This window comes from Pongo abelii, chromosome 17, assembly GCF_028885655.2.
Source record: "Pongo abelii isolate AG06213 chromosome 17, NHGRI_mPonAbe1-v2.0_pri, whole genome shotgun sequence".
NCBI lineage: Eukaryota > Metazoa > Chordata > Mammalia > Primates > Hominidae > Pongo > Pongo abelii.
Genome location: NC_072002.2, coordinates 10,418,764 through 10,435,190, shown reverse-complemented (window position 1 = coordinate 10,435,190; position 16,427 = coordinate 10,418,764). Strand labels below are relative to the sequence as shown.

Below are 16,427 nucleotides of genomic sequence, written 5' to 3'. Positions count from 1 at the left end.
TGTTTGTGCTGATCCATCTGACCCTTTCCTGGTGCTTCTCCATGAGGAAAAAATGGAACAATGAGGAGTCGGTGCTTCATCTGATTTTGTTTGTTGCTTACCACACTCACAGAAAGGAAGACAAAAAGGCTTAACAATTACTTTGATGTGGGCCTCTTGATTTAATTTCCAACTCTGATATCAAGCAGTTTAGCTCTTCCCAGCTCAGCTCAGCTCTTGAAATTTCAAGAAAGAAATTCTGTTTTTATTGGTCTAACTTTTGTGTCATTTATATAGAAAAAATGGTAATAAAATTGCATCATATATTTAAAAATTGAATGCCTTCTGTTTTGCCATTTTACTGAGGAGAAAATTTGTGTAGCCTATTGGAATCTTTAACGGTGAAACTCCAAGTACTAATATTTGGAAAAATTAAGGAATCAAAATCCAACTATTTCTCATAGCATTTCTTTTTTTGTAAAATTTCTATTTTATTGTTTGTAATTTAAAAACTTCTGTAGAGTATAAAATAGTTTAAAATTTTCAAAGTTAATACAAAATTAATTTTAGAATTTCTGTTTGCATAACCGATTGTTGTAAGTAGCTAATATTAATAAATTTTAATCATCAACTATTATCTAAGCTGCACATTAAAAACTGTGTTAATATTTGCTGCTGCCTAAAATATAATACAAATTTATGTAATCTAAGTTACTAAAAATTACATAATTTTGCATAGTAACATACACACATATAAATAATGAACATACACAAGTCATTTTTTTCTATTTCTTACTTACATTTTCTGTTTCATATTTGTATCAGAACAAAGTGTTTATGTCCTACTATCATAAATGGGTGTTTGCCTATTTTGCATTTTATTATGTTAAATAATCAGACATATGCTTAGATTCCCCTAGGTTAAATTTTTTATATAATTGTTATTCACATAAATAATCCAGAAATTATTTAAAGTTTTTAAAAAATTTCCAGTGCCCTCACTGTACATAATATAATTCTATTTGTCAAAGTGTTAGTGCCGTTTGCATGATATAAAACAACATTTTAGTGGTATCGACTAAATACATTACTGTAGGCATAGCTTACTTTTTCATTATTATGTAATTTTGGTTGTGCTATGCTGTTTTTCTAAAAGTGCTTGCAAATCAGTTCCAGGCCACAAAGCTTTGTCTTCAACCAAATAAGAATGTCTCAGAGACCCACAGAAATAACTGCCCCAAGTACTCTTATAAACAGGCTTTGATAGAATGACCTGTATAACTTTGAGACACTATCACTGGACTGTTATTTCTCTAATTCTAGCAGAGAAGCATATGTGCTTACAAGATAGAGTAAAACAAATATTAGTAAAATAGGAATAAATGAACTGATGATGGATGATAATAGGTTTTGTTTGGAATGTGAACATAAAACATTACTGCATTATTTCCTTGATATCTAAACATGAGTTAATGAGAGCTGTTGTTACATGTTATACACCCTTTAGAAGGCTTGTGTTTTTTGTTCTTTTCTATATTCATAGTTTTCTGTATTTGTGATTTACAATCTCAGCACTTTTCATAATTATAGCTATATTTGTAGTTGCATACAATTGAGTTGCATAGTTGTAGTCAGTAGTCAGGGGATGGGCAAGGAGATGCAAACATTTCCAGAGTGTTATTACCTTCTGTTTCAGTGGAAGTTCTTGAGGTTTCATTGCCACCTGGCACTCATCTTTCATGAGCTCCTTTGTGTTTCTGAGGCCTTTGTCATACACCTAGGGTGTGGGTTTGCCTGTAAGCCAGCATCTAAGTGTAGAAAACAGGGTTTTCCATGACCCAGTCATTGAATAGACTCTTCATCTACTTCTGCTGTTGAGAAAACATTGTTTCTTCTTCAGGAATTTCCACCTTCTTTATCAAGGACATCGTATCATTCTTCAGGGTCACAGAATGCTCTACAGCCTACTTCCTTGTATCCACAATGGAGGAGATCAGTTGCACCTGAATTCAAGGAAGATTCGAGAGGGGTTACAGTTGCAGAATTCCAAGCACCCTCACTCTGACTGTGATGATGTTAGAAAGACACATGGGGAACTGCCACAAGGGAGGCACTTTGCAGGGAGGCCTCAACCCCAGGTCACACCCCTGCAGGAGGGCTCTTCTCCTTGTAACACTCACTTAACCACTTACAGAAAGGCAACAATTAGAAAATTTAAATGAGGACCAAAATACTAACTCTAACCAGTTTATTATCTCAAAGAATTGGAAAAACAAATTTTTCCAATAATAGGGGATTAGAGGAGTAAACAAGGTATGCGTCTTCATTGGAGCTACTTATATGTATTAAAAATGAGATGTAGAAATAATTTTTTTATGACATGGAGAAGTGCTTATGAGAAGATATACCATTAAACATATTAATTAAAGGCATACATTAAAAGGTATAACCAAACTTATACACTAGAGCTTAAAATTTAAAATGTGCAGAAAAATGACTGAGAGGAAATATGCCGAATTATAAGAATTGAGGTGTTTCTTATAGGAATCAGGATCCTGTGAGAAATTGAATTGCCTTATTGATTCTCTTGTACTTTTATAGTTTCCAAAAGTTCTACAGAGAGTGTAATGTAGGACCTTAGTCAGGAATAAGCATCTCTTTCAATAAGCAGGAGTGAAGTTCAAAGGAAGGGTGTGGTATGGGTCTGTGTGTTTCTTTTAATATCTAATTTTTTCCACGTAGTGCTTCAGAAAGGAGAAGGCAATTTAAACAACTTAACCCCATCATCAAGAGGGTGTTACTTAAGTACATTATGGGAGGTCATAGATAAACAACCAGGCAGCCACTAAGCATCAGAAAGTCCGTGATGTCTATTGGCCTGTGAGATGGTCTGCATTTCCTTGAAGGAAAAAAAGCAGGTTTTAAAACACTAGAACCAAGTCAAATCCTAAGTTTAAATAGAAATATTAGAAAGGCTTATGCATAAGAAAAAGATTCAGAGTATTCAATGGTTAATTCTAGCTATTACTGAGTAATTTAAATTTACCTATAATTTTTTAAATTTTAAGGCCAGGTGTGGTGACTCATGCCTGTAATCCCAGCACTTTGGGAGGCCGAGGTGGGTGAATCACTTGAGACCAGGAGTTTGACAGCAGTATGGGCGCCATGGCAAAACCCCATATCCACCAAAACCACAAAAATTACCCAATTGGTGGTGTCTACTTGTAGTCCCAGATATTTCGGAGGCTGATGCATGAGAATCGCTTGACCCTAGGAGGTAGAGGTTGCAATAACCCAAGATCTCACCACTGCACTCCAGCCTGGGTGACAGAGCAAGACCTTGTTTCAAAAAAAAAAAAAATTATCTTAATTAGGAATCAAATAAGTTAATTAAATGTCAACTTACACTCAATTTACTTTTTAAACATTTCAAGAATTGATATTCTAATTTTGTGTCAGTACCTTATAAGAATCAATAAAATTATTTTTAAAATCCAAGCAATTTTAAAGCTTTTATTTCATTGGACTCCCTGGCAAGAAAGCCTTGGGAGGTTAGAAAATTTGGAGAATGTAGAGGGAAGTTTGGGAAAAGTAGAGGAATGTATGGAGGGCAGAAGGAGTGAACATCAGGGAAACCCTCCCCTAGCTCAGTCTTCAGATGAGCTGGTGGACTTCCCCAATCAGCCTGGGTCACCTTTGCCAATGACCACATCTTGTCTTCTGATTGAATGCTCCTTTCAAGAAGCTGGTGTCTAGAAATCTTTTCTCAATTGTAGTGTCTTTTGTTATTCAGAGGTTGAAAAGCAAGCCTCCACCTAAAGTGCCAGTCCTGGGGCCTTGGTGAGACCCTCTGCTGAGGAGAACCTCCACTTGACATGGGGGTTCTAATTTTATACAAAATGAGGACACCAGGGAGCAGGCAAGGAGCAGTAAACCAAATCTTAAGCAAGAACCAAACTCTTGGGGGAGTTTGTTTCTTTCTGCCACATAGTGCACAAGTTTTAGAGAGATTATAGGGGTGAAGAATAATAAAATATTTTATTTTTCAATATCTTGCATGGTTGTCCAGGTTGGAGTGCAGTAGCATGATCATAGCTCACTGCAGCCTAGAATCCCTGGGCTCAAGTGATCCTCTGCCTCAAACTCCCACATAGCTGGGACTACAGTTGGGAACCATCACACCTGGCCAAACTTTTTTAATGTTTAAATGTTTTTGTATAAATAGAGCCTCACTATGTTGACGAGGCTGGTATCAAATTCCTGGCCTCAAGCAATTCTATCTTCTCAGCCTATCAATATAACAGGAATACAGGTATGAACCACTCTCCCTGGTCAGGCCCTTTTTAATGTTTTATTCTCCCAAATTCTTCTCAGAAAAGTCAACATGCACCAAGTATCAGCTGAGATTTGACCTTCAACCCTGAGCTGAAATCAGTTGCAAAGCTCTCCATTCCAAACAAGGGACAAATGGAGAAAGAAATGGTGAGAGGGAGCAGCTTGATTCTGGCCATGCTAATTGGGCACCTATTATGTGCTGAGAAGACCCATAGAGCTCTTTCCAAGCTCCAGCAGCAGCGGACAACCATGGTGTAGAAGGCATAGCACAGAGGAGGGAGGCTTAGCAAGCGAAGCACCCCTCCATGGAGTATTGACATTCAGCCAATTATTTCCATCAATGCTGCTTTCTTTCTGCCCAAGGGAATAATTTTGGGTTGTCAGGAGCATCACAGTAAATGTTCTGAAAACTAGTAGAAGGTATGAGAGGTTGCACTAAACCCTTATGAGCAAGAAAATGTATTCAAACTTCTTTGATTTGGTTAAAACAAACCTTTACTAAAAGGCAGCACAGAGTAAAGATTGCCTGTGGGAATTTAAAAACATCTCAGAAAACCACTCCTTTCTCAGTTTAAGAAGAAAGGCTAAAGGCTTGTGTGGGATAATAAGAAAAAAGCATATTTATGTAATACTTCTTTGAGTTTCTATTGCTCTTAACCACCTTTGCTACATAATTATTCCAAAATATTTCTCTTATTTACACACCGTACTGTTCAAAAGTACCTCACTGATACTGTAACCTCCAACTAATCCACCCCATTGTCCCTGACCACCACAGAGGCCTATTATACTCTGCTTTTTACTGTCACTCTCCCCAGCCCAGTAAACTCATTTCTGCATAAACCTTCCTGCATAAACCTTCTGGGTATCTGCCGTTTTTTATCTGCACCCTCTGCTGAGTTTATTTTGTCTTCACCCATCCCAAACCCATCCATACTTCCAGTGCATTACCAGGGGTAATTATCTCATCCACCCATCCTGATTTTTAAACTTACCTTCCTGCCCCTACCCTCTCTCCACTCTGAACAAGCTTTTACTAGGTTCTTGTTAAGTTTTGGAGTTCAGAAAATCTGATAGTGTGAGTTTGCCGAAGTAAAGATAATGCCTTAATAATTTTCACTTTAATTGCCCTTTGCACAGTGTTTTGCACATAATTTAACACAATAAATCCTCCCTGGGTAAATGCATAAATCTTTGCAATGCCGTAATTCACTCCCTTAGAGTTTGGCTCTTTTTCCATACAACCATCCAGAGTCCTGTCTAACCAGAGTGAAAATGCTTGTGGTGGTTACCTATCATGGCTGAGAATTCCCCATATGTATGGGGCACCTGGCTCCTTCTCAGGGACTGCCTCTTTCTGGCAGACATCCCTGCTGAGAATGAAAATAAATGCTGTCTATGCCAACTCCCTAGGACAAGTATCGGTTTCATATAGACTAGTTTTCAAAATGAGGAAACAGCATGCACACAAGTACTTTATTCTCACTCTTTGGTCCTAAGGTTTATTAACAAGGTGAAATTATACAGAAGAATAAATTAGTTTAGATGAAAAAATCAAAAAAATAGGTAACTGAGGAAGAAATTGAAAATGCAATAAAAATAGAAGATGTTCAGGAATTCAATGTTACTGGTGCATAGAAATGCTACTAATTTTTGTGCGTTGGTTTTGTGTCCTAAAACTTTACTTGCTTATCCCTTCCTGGAGGCTCTCCGGTTTTCTCCAGAAGGAGTTTTGGAGAGGCTTTAGCATTCGCTATGTAGAAACTCATATTGCAAATAAAGGGAGAGAATTCAACTTTTTTTTTCTATTTGGATGCTTTTTTTTTTCTATTATCTGATTGCTCTGGCTAGGACTATTAAATCTAATTAAATTGTGTTTCAGAGATTTTTGTACATTTTCAAATGCCTGTAATTAGTTTTATATCGTCCCCGTATAAAGGAATATGTAGCTGTTTTATCTATTTATTTTATTATTGATGCACATTTGATTTGTTTTCAGTTTGAAAAGTGGCAAATAATGCTGCTTGAGCACATCAAAAAGCTTATCCAACATGATCAAGTGGGCTTCATCCCTGGGATGCAAGGCTGCTTCAACATACACAAATCAATAAAGGTAATCCAGCATATAAACAGAACCAAAGACAAAAACCACATGATTATCTCAATAGATGAAGGAAAGGCCTTTGACAAAATTCAACAACATTCGTGCTAAAAATTCTCAATAAATTAGGTATTGATGGGACGTATCTCAAAATAATAAGAGCTATCTATGACCAACCCACAACCAATATCATACAGAATGTGCAAAAACTGGAAGCATTCCCTTTGAAAACTGGCACAAGACAAGGATGCTCTCTCTCACAACTCCTATTCAACATAGTGTTAGAAGTTCTGGCCAGGGAAATCAGGCAGGAGAAGGAAATAAAGGGTATTCAATTAGGGAAAGAGGAAGTCAAATTGTCCCTGTTTGCAGATGACGTGATTGTATATCTAGAAAACCCTATTGTCTCAGCCAAAAATCTCCTTAAGCTGATAAGCAACTTCAGCAAAGTCTCAGGATACAAAATCAATGTACAAAAATCACAAGCATTCTTATACACCAATAACAGGCAAACAGAGAGCCGAATCATGAATGAATTCCCATTCACAATTTCTTCAAAGAGAATAAAATACCTAGGAATCCAACTTACAAGGGATGTGAAGGACCGATTCAAGGAGAACTACAAACCACTGCTCAATGAAATAAAAGAGGATACAAACAAATGGAAGAGCATTCCATTCTCATTAGTAGGAAAAATCAATATCATGAAAATGGCCATATTGCCCAAGGTAATTGATAGATTCAATGCCATCCCCATCAAGCTAACAATGATTTTCTTCACAGAATTGGAAAAAACTACTTTAAAGTTCATATGGAACCAAAAAAGAGCCTGCATTGCCAAGTTAATCCTACGCCAAAAGAACAAAGCTGGAGGCATCACGCTACCTGACTTCAAACTATACTACAAGGCTACAGTAACCAAAACAACATGGCAATGATACTAAAACAGAGATATAGACCAATGGGACAGAACAGAGCCCTCAGAAATAATGCTGCATATCTACAACTATCTGATCTTTGACAAACCTGAGAAAAACAAGCAATGGGGAAAGGATTCCCTATTTAATAAATGATGCTGGGAAAACTGGCTAGCCATATGTAGAAAGCTGAAAATGGATCCCTTCCTTACACCTTATACAAAAATTAATTCAAGATGGATTAAAGACTTAAACGTTAGATCTAAAACCACAAAAACCCTAGAAGAAAACCTAGGCATTACCCTTCAGGGCATAGGCGTCGGCAAGTACTTCATATCTAAAAGACCAAAAGCAATGGCAACAAAAGTGAAAAGTGACAAATGAGATCTAATTAAACTAAAGAGCTTCTGCACAGCAAAAGAAACTACCAGCAGAGTGAATAGGAAACCTACAGAATGGGGGGAAAATTTTCCAATCTACTCATCTGACAAAAGGCTAATATCCAGAATCTACAATGAACTCAAACAAATTGACAAGAAAAACCCAAACAACCCCATCAAAAAGTGGGCAAAGGACATGAACAGACACTTCTCAAAAGAAAACATTTATTCAGCCAAAAGACATATGAAAAAATGCTCATCATCACTGGCCATCAGAGAAATGCAAATCAAAACGACAATGAGATACCATCTCACACAAGTTAGGATGGTGATCAGTAAAAAGTCAGGAAACAACAAGTGCTGGAGAGGATGTGGAGAAATAGGAACACTTTTACACTGTTGGTGGGACCGTAAACGAGTTCAACCATTGTGGAAGTCAGTGTGGCGATTCCTCAGGGATCTAGAACTAGAAATACCATTTGACCCAGCCATCCCATTACTGGATATATACCCAAAGGATTACAAAACATGCTGCTATAAAGACACATGCACACGTATGTTTATTGCGGCACTATTTACAATAGCAAAGACTTGGAACCAACGCAAATGTCCAACAATGATAAACTGGATTAAGAAAATGTGGTACATATACACCATGGAGTACTATGCAGCCATAAAAAATGATGAGTTCATGTCCTTTGTAGGGACATGGAGAAAGCTGGAAACCATCATTCTCAGCAAACTATCACAAAGACAAAAAACCAAACACCACATGTTCTCACTCATAGGTGGGAATTGAACAATGAGAACACATGGACGCAGGAAGGGGAACATCATGCACCGGTGCCTGTTGTGGGGTGGCAGGATTAGGGAGGGATAACATTAGGAGATATACCTAATGCTAAGTGATGACTTAATGGTTGCAGCACACCAACATGGTACGAGCATACATATGTAACAAACCTGCACTTTGTGCACATGTACCCTATAACTTTAAGTATAATAAAAAAAGAAACAAGTAAACCAACTAATAAAAACCCTGTACTGCCATTCTTTTAAACTTTTTGTTGTTTATCTTCATTCCCTATTTTACAGTCTATGTCTTGGAAATATGTTGTAGTTATTTTTATTGGTTTACTGTTTACTCTTTCTATCTGAGATTTTTGCACCCCATAATTACCACGTTATAATATTCAGTGTTTTTCCATATGCTATTGCTAGAGAGTTCTGTACATTCAGATGATTTCTTATTGCTCACTAACTTTTCTCTTTTAAGTTAAGATAGCCCTTTAGCATTTCTTGTAGGACAGGTCTGGTGTTAATGAAATCCCTCAGTTTTTGTTTGTCAGAAAAAGTTCTTATTTTTCCATCAAATTTAAAGGACGATTTGCCAGATACATTATTCTAAAGTAAAAGTCTTTTTTTCCTTAAGCTTTTTTAATATGTCATGCCAGTCTCCCAGCCTGTAATTTTTCCCCTGAAAAGTCTGCTGTCAGATGTATTGGAGTTCCACTGAATGTTATTTGTTTGTCTTCTCTCGATGCTTTTAGAATCATTTCTTTATCCTTAACTTTTAGGAGTTCAGTTAAGTGCCTTGAGGTGGTATTCTTTTGGTTAAATCTGCTTTATGTTCTGTAACTTTCTGTTACTCGAATGTTGATATCAAATATTGAGGAATTGTTTAATATTATTTATTTAAATAAATGTTCAACTCATCTCTTTTTCAACATCCTCTTTGAGGCCAATAACTCTTAGATTTGCTATTTTGAGGCAATTTTTCAAATTCTATAGGCATGCTTTATTTTTTATTCTTTTTTGTCTCCTCTGACTTTGTATTTTTAAATAGTCTGGCTTCAAGTTCACTAAATCTATCTTCTCCTTGGTCATTTCTTTTAAGTAATTCTGATCCATTCTTCAGTATGACAATAGCATTTTAACTTCAGAATTTCTGATTTTTTCTTTTCATTTCAATCTCATTGTTAAATTTATCTGATAGAATTTTGAATTCTTTCTCTGTGTTATATTGTACATTTCTTTGAATTACCTCAACCAGCTATTTTGGATTTCCTGTATTAAATGTCACATATCTCTTTTCTTTTCCAGGATTTGTCCCTGGTGCTTTATTTAGCTTGTTTGGTGAGGTCATGTTTCCTGGATGGCCTTGATACTTGTAGATGTTCATCTGTATCTGGGCATTGACGAATTCAGTCTTTATTGTAGTTTTCACAATCTGGGCTTGTTTGTGCCCATTATCTTTGGGAACACTTTCCAGGTATTGAAAGAGACTTAGGTCCCAAACCCAATAGCACAGTAGTTTATGCAAACACGTAGAGGTACTGCCTTGGTGGCCTTGGGTTAACATCAAGAAAAATTCTCTTGATTTATCAAGTAGAGGCTCTTGTTCCCTTCCCTTACTTTCTCTCAAATCAGCAGTCTCTCTTTCTGTGCTGAGACATGTGGAACTGGGGTTGGCATAACATAAGCACTCCTGTGGCCACCACCACTGAGACTATGCTTGTTCACACCTGAAGTAGGCACAGAACTTGGTCTCACCCAAGGCCCACTGCAACCACTACTTTGCTACCATATAAGTTTATTCAAAGCCCTAGGACTCTGATTAACAGGTGGCAATGCCAGCCAGGTTTGTGCCTCTGCCTATAGGGTGGCAAGTTCCCCTAGCCATGGGTGGGTCCACAGATGCTACCTGGGAGCCAGAGATTAAAGCATAGAATCTTCAAAATTTAGCTGCTCTTCTATTTTACTTTAGCTAACCTGGCACTTAGGGAATAAAACAAAGTATTTTCTACTCTTCCTTCCCCTGTCTGCAGCAGGCAGAAGAGCCTCTTCTATGACTGCCAACAGTACTGGCCCATGGGGGGTTTCCACCAAATCATCATCACTTTCTCAGTTAAAGCCCAACTACTCTTTATTTAGCTTGTGATAAATTCTGCTATGCCTGGGACTCGACCTTTGGCCCAGGGCAAGTGCAGAAATGCTGACCAAGAAGGACCTAGGCCTGGACTCAGGGACTCTAAGAATCTGCTTTGTGCTCTACCCCACTGTGTTTGAGCTGGTATATCAGGTGCAACGCAGAGTTCCCCTTACTATTCCCCCTGCTTTTTTCAAACAGAAGTCTTTCACCATAGCTACCGCAGCTAAAAATGTACTGTGTCACCCCTGAAGTTAGCACTTCTCAGAGCCCAGTGCCTATGGTGTATTACCTGGTTGTCACTGTTTTTTATTCTGGGTACAGGGGTTCTTTAGTCAGCAGGTGATGAATTCTGCCAGGTCTTTACTGACATGGCAGCATTGAGTTTAACGTAAAGTCCTCCAGTCACTGTGCTCTCCCTCTCCCAAATTCACAGGTTTCTCTGTGTTGTGTGGCTACTGCTAGGTGGGAGTGGGGGAGTGGTGTTGTGAGCACTCCCTTAGCTTCTCTGGCTGCTGTCTCAGTAGACCCCATTCTCCCCACCCTCCACATTCCACTGGCTCTGAGCCCAGCTCCGAGTATGCCTTGCCTAATAATTGAAGTCCTTGTGGCCTAGATTGCCCCTTAAGTTCTCTTAGAGTCCAATAGCTCATCAACTCATGATGGCAAGACTTGTAAAAGCTCAAGCTCCCAACACTAGCATGGGAGGTTTTCCTCTTTCTCAGGCCAATACAAACGCACCCCCCATTGGCAGATGTCAGCTGATTACAGTCTGGTTCTGCTTTTCACTGTGACAGTGTAGTACTGAGTTTATTGCAAAGCCTCACAAACTATGCTCTCCCTCTCCCAAACTTACTATCTCTGCACCATGTAGCCACTACTGGTGGTTGAAAAAGAGGTGGCATCCATGCTTCTAGGCCGTCTTTTTTTTTTTTTGTCTCCTCTAATGTCTCTTTCAGTAATATGAAGTTAATACCAGGTATTGTGATTGCTCACACAATTTTTGGTCCCTTTGACAGTTCTTCTTGAATGTAGTGAGTTGTGGAAATTTGGTGTTTTGTGTGGGGGATGAGAGTGTAGGCTTCTATTCTGCCCTCTTACTCTGTCTCTGCCTTAAAATTTTTAGATTCAGGGAGTATATTTGCAGGTTTGTTACATGGGTGTATTGTGTGATGCTGAGCTATGTGGGATATAATTGATCCCATCACCTAGGTAGTAAACATAGAACCCATAGTTTCTCACCCCCTGCCCTCCCACTTCCCTCCTTCATCTAATAGTTCTCAGTGTCTATTGTTGTCATCTTTATATTCATGAGTATGCCATGTTTAGATCCTACTTATTGGCAAGAACATGTGGGCATTTGGTTTTCTGTTCCTGTATTAAATTCCTTAGGATAATGGCCTCCAGACGTATGCATGTTGCTGCACAGGACATGATTGTATTCTTTTTAATGTGTGCATAGTATTTTATGGTGTATATGTGGCACATATTTCCATCCAATTTATTGATTCACACATAAGTTCATTCCATGCCTTCCCTATTGTGAATAGCAATATGACAAATATACAAGTGTGTGTGGGGTTTCTTTTTGTAGAATTTTTAATTTTCTTTTGGATATATACTCAGCAATGGAATTGCTGGTTGAATGGTACTTCTGTTTAAAATTCTTTGAAAAATCTCCAAACTGCTTTTCACAGTGGCTGAACTAATTTACATTCTCACAAACAGTGTATAAGCATTTCATTTTTTCTGAAGTCTAACCAGAATTTATTTTTTAATTTTAATAGTAGCCATTCTGACTAATATGAGATGATATCTCACATTGATTTACATTTCTCTGATAATTAGTGATGTTGAACATTAGTGATGTTTGGTGGGAAAACAACCCCATTAAAACATTGACAAGGGACACAAGCAGACACTTCTCAAAAGAAGACGAGCCGGGTACAGTAGCTCACGCCTGTAATCCCAGCACTTTGGGAGGCCATGGTGGGTAGATCACAATGTCAGGAGATTGAGACCATCCTGGCTAACACGGTGAAACCCCTTCTCTACAAAAAATACAAAAAAATTAGCCAGGTGTGGTGGCGGGCCTCCATAGTCCCAGCTACTCAGGACGCTGAGGCAAGAGAATGGAGTGAACCCTGGAGGCAGAGCTTGCAGTGAGCCAAGATCGCACGACTGCACTCCAGCTTGGCCGACAGAGTGAGACTCTGTCTCAAAAAAAAAAAAAAAAAAGATATAGAAGTGGGATTCTAATTCTATCACAATAAGCTGCCTTTCCTTTGCAAATACAAAATCAAACCATTCGAAAAATCACTGTAATTGTTGGGATTGACAGTATATTTCCCCTTCTCTATCTTCTTTCCTCTTTTGTGATTTTTTTTCTGATCACTATGAATCCACTCAGCAGAGTAACCTCCATTCTTAATCTGTGTGATTTGTGATGATGAGCTAGTCATCTCTCTTAAAATCACTAACCAAAAAGTTTTAAATTTCCGAGTTAGTAATACATTTTTAGCATGCCACAGGATATTCTTAGAACAAGGACTTCTGGTCCAGGCATTATGGATTATGATGATTAGTTCTCTGGATTTCTATAAGCTTTGAAATTAACAGGTAAAAATCTAAAATAAATTTGGACTTCATACTATTTATACATTTATTGGGTTTGTTAATTATTCCATAGGAAAACAGATGAAAGACTTTTGTAGAATTCAATTCTGTTTCACCATATTGAGGGTTACAATAAGGGAATTATATAGATGTAATTGACAGGCTGAATTAACCTCAGTCATCACATGTGATTTTTCTAGAGTTTTTTTAATGGTGCTGACATTCTCTTCAACATGTCCATGCCTAGCTTGGCTTTCTGGGGGAAGGATGAGTAGCTAGTACCACCCATCTAAAACATAATGTTCATTAGCTGGAATAATGGTGTGATATGATAGTCTTCAATATGTCCATGCCTAGCTTGGGTTTCTGGGGGAGAGAAGAGTAGCTAGTACCACCTATCTGAAACATAATGTTCATTCGCTGGAATAATGGTGTGATATGATAGTCTTCAAGATGATGCCCTCAATTTCTTTCCTCCCTGCATGAACATGCTGCTCTCTACATTGACAGGTAGAGTCGAATCTCCCATTTCTTGAATCTGTGCTCGTCACAATGACTTGCTTTACCAATAGGATAGAGCAGAAGTCGTATTCTAGGACCTCCAAGGCTAGGTCCTAAGAAGCTTTGTAGTATTTTCCTGTGTGTCTTGGGACCAACTACCATGTTGTGAGGACTCCAGGTAACATGGAGAGGTCAGATAGGCATCACACTCAGCAGCTAATATGCACTGCCAGCCATGTGAGTGACCCCTCTAGGTTCTTTAGCCTAGTTGAGCTTTCAGGTGACCTCAGCAGCAGCCAACCAACCTCAAGTGCAAGAAAGACTCTGAAAGAGAACTTTTGTATTGCCTGTCAATCCACAAAACCATGAGAAATAACGTTAGTTAAAATTACTAAACAAACAATAACAATAAACAATATTAAAAAATAAATAATTCCTTCTGTTTTGGAATGGCTTACTACTCAGCAAGAGATAGCTAGAACAAGTACTAAGTATTGCACAATACTGAATAAGTGTAAGTTTAGTTGTATAATATACTTCCATATTTTAAAGCCATTGACATTTCTGGAAAGAGTGAGAAAGTGAGGATTGATTAAATGATTCCCAAGAGAAATTGTCTGTTGTATCTCAACATCGTGATTTACCAATGGGAGCTGTATTTTGTTTTTGGAAAATATACATTTTAATGTTCATTTAAAAAAATATACTAACAATTGTTTAGAAAGGATTATGCTATTTTGAAAAAAATTTGAGCGAAACAGAAAAGTGTAAACTTAAAACTCTAATTATCTTTATATGCTATTTAACCCATAAATACAAAGTCTGATGACAAATATGTTTATGTAATACTGATATTTGGATAAATAAGTTAAACTAACAGTTTTCTTTTTAAATGATAGGCCTTATAATTGGTATGATGTTGAGATGGCTGCAGTGGATGGGCTCAACACCATAATAACATTTTATCTTTAATAATTTTTTATAACATTAAGTGACAACCAGAGAGTCTAAAACTGCGTTACACAACAGTAATAAAATCAGAGTGACACTTACTTTGCAGCAGCAGGATTGGAATTCTTGCTATTAGGGTTGGTGGCAGCAAACTCAATTATGGGGGTCTTCTGCTTCGTGCTTAGATGGTGTGTTGGAACATTTCCTGTTTAGAACTTTCTAACACTTCCTGACTAGAGCTGTTTAAAATAGAAACAAACCCATCTGATTTTGAATTTATCCTATTTATTGTTATAATTTGTTCATATGTTTCTACTTTTTAGACTGTGGCTTTCTTGTAGACAGAAATTGCATCTTATAACTCTTTTTCTTCAGCAGTGATGTGCCTGGAACCTAGTTGAATTCTCAGGTTCGTTGAATAAGTAAAGTAAAATTATACTAGAAGTAAACTATTAAATTTATCAATTTTACTCAGAAAATATATAGCTAAGTATGACCTATGAATCAATTCACTCGCTGATTCAACAAACATTTTTAAATTGACTACAGTATGCTGTGAGCTAGGAATATGGCAGTAAACAAATCTCACCTTGTCTCAAACTTCAGTGGATCCAGGAGTCTCTAAAAGTTTAATTCTTCCTCAATCAGCAATTCGTTTTCACTGAAGACTTGACAAGAAGGTTTGAGAAGGCAAGAGTGTGTGAACTCAGCAGATGTTTGTGATGCACCTATTGTGTGCCAGACCCTGCAGTGCCACAGGGTCTCCCTGTGTCTCCTAGGAAAGGTGAAAACTAAGGATACTATTTTAAACAACAAATAATGCCAAGTATGCCACATGATGGAGAAGGAAAGCACTGGGTCCCAAGAGTATAACAAGCACTGAGCCTAGCATGGGGTCCACGCATCTCTGGCATGGTGCCCTCCTAGGTCGTGGTTGTCCCTCCTTGTTTCTCCTGCGGTCTTCTTCAGTTACATCTGCTTCTCTGCATTTCTTCATTTTACAGTGTTTGGGATGCAATCATCTCTGAACAGGAATAGGCAACTGTGCGCCTGTTATACCGTGCTTGATACTCTGCATTGATGTACACTGGGCCCAGGTTTCCCCTGTGGACTGCTTGGGCCGTTCTTGTCATCTGGCTTTGAAGTCTTTGTTCACAGAGGTGCACTTGCCAGATGGGGAAGCCAGAGATCTGGGGTCCTCTGATGAGGCCACTTTCACCCTGTTTATTTTCCCTGACATACCTAACAGATGAAGCTCACGTGGGCGATGCACCTCAGGCAGCAGTATAGACTGTTGTAACCAAGCGAGTTATAGAGGAACGCCACACTTTGAGACAAATTAAGGAGTCCTTTATTAGCTGGCGACCGAGAGGCAGCTAACGCTCAAAATTCTCTGGGTCCCGAGGAAGGGGCTGGCTTTATTTTTGTACCATGGTCTAAATAGGGGTGAAGGGAGTTTAGCTGAAGGAAATTTTACAGAAGCAGAGCTGGCAAAAAGTTAAAAAAAAGTTAATTGGCTACAAAAGCAGTTACAAAAAGAATAAACAGTTCCAGGTGCAGGGGCTTAAACTATCTCTAAGAAAGAAATGCAGGGGTTTTGGGTGCCATTCACCAAAGGCGTCCCCAGGAGCTGCTGGTGTAGCTTGCCTCAATATCTTATCAGTAAGTGCATTCCTGGACGTGCTTTGAGTCAGTTTACACTAGTTATGTCCTTAAGG

The 16,427-nt window shown here is 38.2% G+C and overlaps 1 long non-coding RNA gene across 2 annotated transcripts; it reads right to left on the bottom strand.

Annotated features, from left to right (window-relative positions):
* Window positions 1–1,792: 1,792 nt before the first annotated feature.
* LOC129057916 (uncharacterized) lies at window positions 1,793–15,769 on the bottom strand. Of its 2 annotated transcripts, none has more exons than XR_010137529.1 (3): window positions 15,299–15,769; window positions 14,812–14,948; window positions 1,793–1,982 (listed from the first exon to the last, which is right to left on the bottom strand). It is a non-coding gene; the product is annotated as an uncharacterized LOC129057916 (long non-coding RNA). The 2 variants fall into 2 exon arrangements; XR_008522678.2 differs by lacking the exon at window positions 1,793–1,982 and adding an exon at window positions 13,682–14,093.
* Window positions 15,770–16,427: the final 658 nt, after the last annotated feature.